This window comes from Scyliorhinus torazame, chromosome 4, assembly GCF_047496885.1.
Source record: "Scyliorhinus torazame isolate Kashiwa2021f chromosome 4, sScyTor2.1, whole genome shotgun sequence".
In the NCBI taxonomy this organism is placed as follows: domain Eukaryota; kingdom Metazoa; phylum Chordata; class Chondrichthyes; order Carcharhiniformes; family Scyliorhinidae; genus Scyliorhinus; species Scyliorhinus torazame.
This window is the reverse complement of record NC_092710.1, coordinates 34,170,854-34,176,572: the sequence shown is the minus strand read 5'-3', so window position 1 is coordinate 34,176,572 and position 5,719 is coordinate 34,170,854. Positions and strand designations below refer to the sequence as shown.

The 5,719-nt window shown below is 45.6% G+C and overlaps 1 long non-coding RNA gene across 1 annotated transcript; it reads right to left on the bottom strand.

Moving 5' to 3' along the window:
• Window positions 1-473: 473 nt before the first annotated feature.
• LOC140411583 (uncharacterized) lies at window positions 474-4,458 on the bottom strand. Its single transcript, XR_011940876.1, has 2 exons — window positions 4,269-4,458; window positions 474-610 (listed from the first exon to the last, which is right to left on the bottom strand). It is a non-coding gene; the product is annotated as an uncharacterized lncRNA (long non-coding RNA).
• Window positions 4,459-5,719: the final 1,261 nt, after the last annotated feature.

The window sequence follows — 5,719 nt, the reverse complement described above, 5'->3', positions numbered from 1 at the left end:
CTACACTGTCCCCATCAAACACTCCCAGTACAGGTACAGCACGGGGTTAGATACAGAGTAAAGCTCCCTCTACACTCTCCCCATCAAACTCTCCCAGGACAGGTACAGCACAGGGTGAGATATGGAGTAAAGCTCCCTCTGCACTGACCCCATCAAACACTTCCAGGACAGGTGCAGCATGGTGTTAGATACAGAGTAAAGCTCCCTCTACACTGCCCCATCAAACACTCGCAGGACAGGTACAGCACGGGGTTAGAAAGAGAGTAAAGCTCCCTCTACACTGCCCCATCAAACACTCCCAGGACAGGTACAGCACGGGGTTAGATACAGAGTAAAGCTCCCTCTACACTGTCCCATCAAACACTACCAGGACAGGTGCACCACGGGGTTACAAACGGAATAAATGTTCCTCTCCAATTTCCACAACAGACGCTGCCAGGATATTTACAGCAAGTAGAGGGAATGAAGCAATGTTTTCAAAGGAAGGGTTTTATTTTGAAAAGAGATCGCAAATTATCAACATAACAGAACTGACCCCAAATGATGATTACTCCAATATCCAAATCCAAAACGATGCCGAATTCATTTCCATCCCACTTTTCCGGATAATCTTAAATAGATAAACATAGAAATAATTAGCAATGACAGACCACAAGGAATAGGAGCAGGACTGGTCCATTCAGCCCTTCGAACTCACTCCACCAATCAATATGATCATGGAGATTCTTCCATTTCAACACCGTCTTCCTCCCCTATCCCCGTGCCTCTTGTTGATCAATCAATCGCAGTCTAGAACCGGCTCAATGACTGAGTCTCCACATCCCTCTGGGATAGAGAATTCCCAGGATTCACCACCATCTGAGTGACAAAATTCCTCCACATCTCAGTCCGGCATATCGTTGGTTAATACACAGAATAGATTATATCTGGGAATGAATTACTGACTGCAATCTAATGGAGGGCTTCGGGATAGATGATATACAGAATAACAGATACCCAGGAGTGAGTTACAGACTGGAATCTAATCGAGGGCTTCGGGATAGTTTATATATAGAGTAACAGATACCCGGGAGTGAGTGACAGACTGGAATCTAATCGAGGGCTTCGGGATAGTTTATATATAGAACAACAGATACCCAGGAGTGAGTTACAGACTGGAATCTAATCGAGGGGTTCAGGATAGTTTATATATAGAATAACAGATACCCGGGAGTGAGTGACAGACAGGAATCTAATCGAGGGGTTCAGGATAGTTTATATAGAGAATAGTACAAAGTCTTACAACACCAGGTTAAAGTCCAACAGGTTTGTTTCGATGTCACTAGCTTTCGGAGCGCTGCTCCTTCCTCAGTTGAATCCTGCCACCTGAGGAAGGAGCAGCGCTCCGAAAGCTAGTGACATCGAAACAAACCTGTTGGACTTTAACCTGGTGTTGTAAGACTTCGTACTGTGCTCACCCCAGTCCAACGCCGGCATCTCCACATCATATATAGAGAATAACAGATACCCGGGAGTGAGTTACAGACGGGAATCTAATCGAGGGGTTCAGGATAGTTTATATGGAGAATAACAGATACCCAGGAGTGAGTTACAGAGTGAAACCAAATTGAGGGGTTAGATTTAACTCACTCTTACACACTCACTCACACCCTGACACAATCGCTCACTAACACACACTATCACGCACTTAATAACGAAATCACGCTTACACACCCTGACGCACACTTGCTCACTATTACACACTCGCTCACACACTGAAACTCAATTATTCCTACACACTCACTCATTATTACACACTGACTTACTCTCACACTCTCACTTACACATTCACACCACTCACTCAGTCTTACACACACTCATTCTCTCATACGTAAGCACTCACTTGCACACTCACTCACACTCCCTCACTCACTCTTACACATTCCTTCACACACACACACTCGCTGTTACACTCACTCACTCTCACTCACTCACACACACTCACTCACACCCACTATTACACACACACTCGCACACTCACTCACCTACTCACTCATTGTTCCACACTAACTCGCCCACACACTCAAACTCACTTATTCAATCACTCACACTGACATACACACACACACTGACTTGCTCACTCTTACACAAACTCACCATTACACATTCAGTAACTCTTGACACAGTCACTCACTCACATACTCACACACTAACTAATTCACACTTACACACTCACTCACTTATACACTGACACAACCACTCACTCACGCTGTCCCCATCAAACACTCCCAGGACAGGTACAGCAAAGGGTTAGATACAGAGTAAGGGTTCCTCTATGCTGTCCCCATCAAAAACTCCCATGGCAGCTACAGCACGGGGTTAGATACAGAGTATAGCTCCCTCTACACTGTCCCCATCAAACACTCCCAGGACAGGTACAACACAGGGTTAGATACAGAGTAAAGCTCCCTCTACACGGTCCCCAGCAAACACTCCCAGGACAGGTAGAGCACGGAGTTAGATACAGAGTAAAGCTCCATCTACACTGTCCCCAGCAAACACTCCCAGGACAGGTACAGCACGGGGTTAGACAGAGTAAAACTCCCTCTACACTGTCCCCATCAAACACTCCCAGGACAGGTACAGCATGGGGTTAGATACAGAGTAAAGCAACCTCTACACTGTCCCCATCAAACACTCCCAGGACAGGTACACCACGGAGTTTTATACAGAGTAAATCTCCCTCTACACTGTTCCCAGCAAACACTCCCGGGGCAGGTACAGCACGGGGTTAGATACAGAGTAAAGCACCCTCGACACTGTCCCCAGCAAACACTCCCAGGGCAGGTACAGCACGGGGGTTAGAAACAGAGTAAAGCTCCCTCTACACTGTCCCCATCAAACACTCCCAGGACAGGTACGGCACGGGGTTAGATACAGAGTAAAGCTCCCTCTACACTGTCCCCAGCAAACACTCCCAGGACAGGTACAGCACGGGGTTAGATACAGAGTAAAGCTCCCTCTACACTGTCCCGATCAAACACTCCCAGGACAGGTACAGCACAGGGTTAGATACAGAGTAAAGCTCCCTCTACACTGTCCCCAGCAAACGCTCCCAGGACAGGTACAGCACGGGGTTAGATACAGAGTAAAGCTCCCTCTACACTGTCCCCATCAAACACTCCCAGGACAGGTTCAGCACGGCGTTAGATACAGAGTAAAGCTCCCTCTACACTGTCCCCATCAAACACTCCCAGGACAGGTACAGCACGGGGTTAGATACAGAGTAAAGCTCCCTCTACACTGTGCCCATCAAACACTCCCAGGACAGGTACAGCACGGGGTTAGATACAGAGTAAAGCTACCTCTACACTGTCCCCATCAAACACTCCCAGGACAGGTACAGCACGGGGTTAGATACAGAGTAAAGTTCCCTCTACACTGCCCCATCAAACACTCCCAGGACAGGTACAGCACGGGGTTAGATACAGAGTAAAGCACCCTCTAAAGCTGTATAGAACCTTAGTTAGGCCACACTTGGAGTATAGTGTTCAATTCTGGTCGCCACACTACCAGAAGGATGTGGAGGCTTTAGAGAGGGTGCAGAAGAGATTTACCAGAATGTTGCCTGGTATGGAGGGCATAAGCTATGAGGAGCGATTGAATAAACTCGGTTTGTTCTCACTGGAACGAAGGAGGTTGAGGGGCGACCTGATAGAGGTATACAAAATTATGAGGGGCATAGACAGAGTGGATAGTCAGAGGCTTTTCCCCAGGGTAGAGGGGTCAATTACTAGGGGGCATAGGTTTAAGGTGAGAGGGGCAAAGTTTAGAGTAGATGTACGAGGCAAGTTTTTTACGCAGAGGGTAGTGGGTGCCTGGAACTCACTACCGGAGGAGGTAGTGGAGGCAGGGACGATAGGGACATTTAAGGGGCATCTTGACAAATATATGAATAGGATGGGAATAGAAGGATACGGACCCAGGAAGTGTAGAAGATTGTAGTTTAGTCGGGCAGTATGGTCGGCACGGGCTTGGAGGGCCGAAGGGCCTGTTCCTGTGCTGTACATTTCTTTGTTCTTTGTTGTTCTTTGTTCTACACTGTCCCCAGCAAACACTCCCAGGACAGGTTCAGCATGGGGTTACAAAGGGAATAAATGTTCCTCTACAGTTTCCAAAACAGAAGCTGCCAGGATATTTACAGCAAGTAGAGGGAATGAGGCAATGTTTCCAAAGGAAGGGTTTCATTTTCAAAGAAGATAGTGAATTCTCAACATAACAGAACTTACCCCAAATGATGATTTCTCCAATATCCAAATCCAAAACGATGCCGAATTCATTCCCATCCCACTTTTCCGGATAATCTTAAATAGATAAACATAGAAATAATTAGCAATAAGAGACCACAAGGAATAGGAGCAAGATCTAATTGAGGGATTCAGGATGGTTTCTATATAGAATAACAGATACCTGGGAGTGAGTTACAGACTGGAATCTAATCGAACGGTTCACAATGGTTTATATATAGAATAACAGATACCCAGGAGTGAGTTACAGACTGGAATCTAATCGAGGGATTCGCAATGGTTTATATATAGAATAACAGATACCCGGCAGTGAGTTACAGACTGGAATCTAATCGAGGGTGTCAGGATAGTTTATATATTGAATAACAGATACCCAGGAGTGAGTTACAGACTGGAATCTAATCGAGGGGTTCAGGATAGTTTATATATTGAATAACAGATACCTGGGAGTGAGTTACAGACTGGAATCTAATCGAGGGGTTCAGGATAGTTTATATATAGAATAACAGATACCCAGGAGTGAGTTACAGACTGGAATCTAATCGAGGGGTTCAGGATAGTTTATATATAGAATAACAGATACCCAGGAGTGAGTTACAGACTGGAATCTAATCGAGGGGTTCAGGATAGTTTATATATAGAATAACAGATACCCAGGAGTGAGTTACAGACTGGAATCTAATCGAGGGGTTCAGGATAGTTTATATATTGAATAACAGATACCTGGGAGTGAGTTACAGACTGGAATCTAATCGAACGGTTCACAATGGTTTATATATAGAATAACAGATACCCAGGAGTGAGTTACAGACTGGAATCTAATCGAGGGGTTCAGGATAGTTTATATATTGAATAACAGATACCCAGGAGTGAGTTACAGACTGGAATCGAATCGAGGGGTTCAGGATAGTTTATATATTGAATAACAGATACCCGGCAGTGAGTTACAGACTGGAATCTAATCGAGGGGTTCAGGATGGTTTTCGATAGAATAACAGATACCCGGGAGTGAGTTACAGACTGGAATCGAATCGAGCTCTCTAATCGTGCAAGACCCGCTCACTCTTGCTCACACTCACAGTTAACAGATACACTGCAGTGCGATACAGTGTGCAATCTAATCGAGTGGATTTAACTCACATTTACACACTCACTCACACAGTCGTACACAATCACTCACGAACACACTCACTAACTCACTCTTACACAACCTGGCTCACACTTGCTCACCATTACACACTCACTCACACTCTTATTCCTACACCCTCACTCATTATTACACACTCACTCTCACACACTCACTCAGTCTCACACACACACTCTCTCACACACTCACTCACACACTCACTCTTATACATTCACCTCACACACACTGCTACAAACTCGCACTCACACTCCCTCACACACTTACTCATTCACTCTTACACACACAC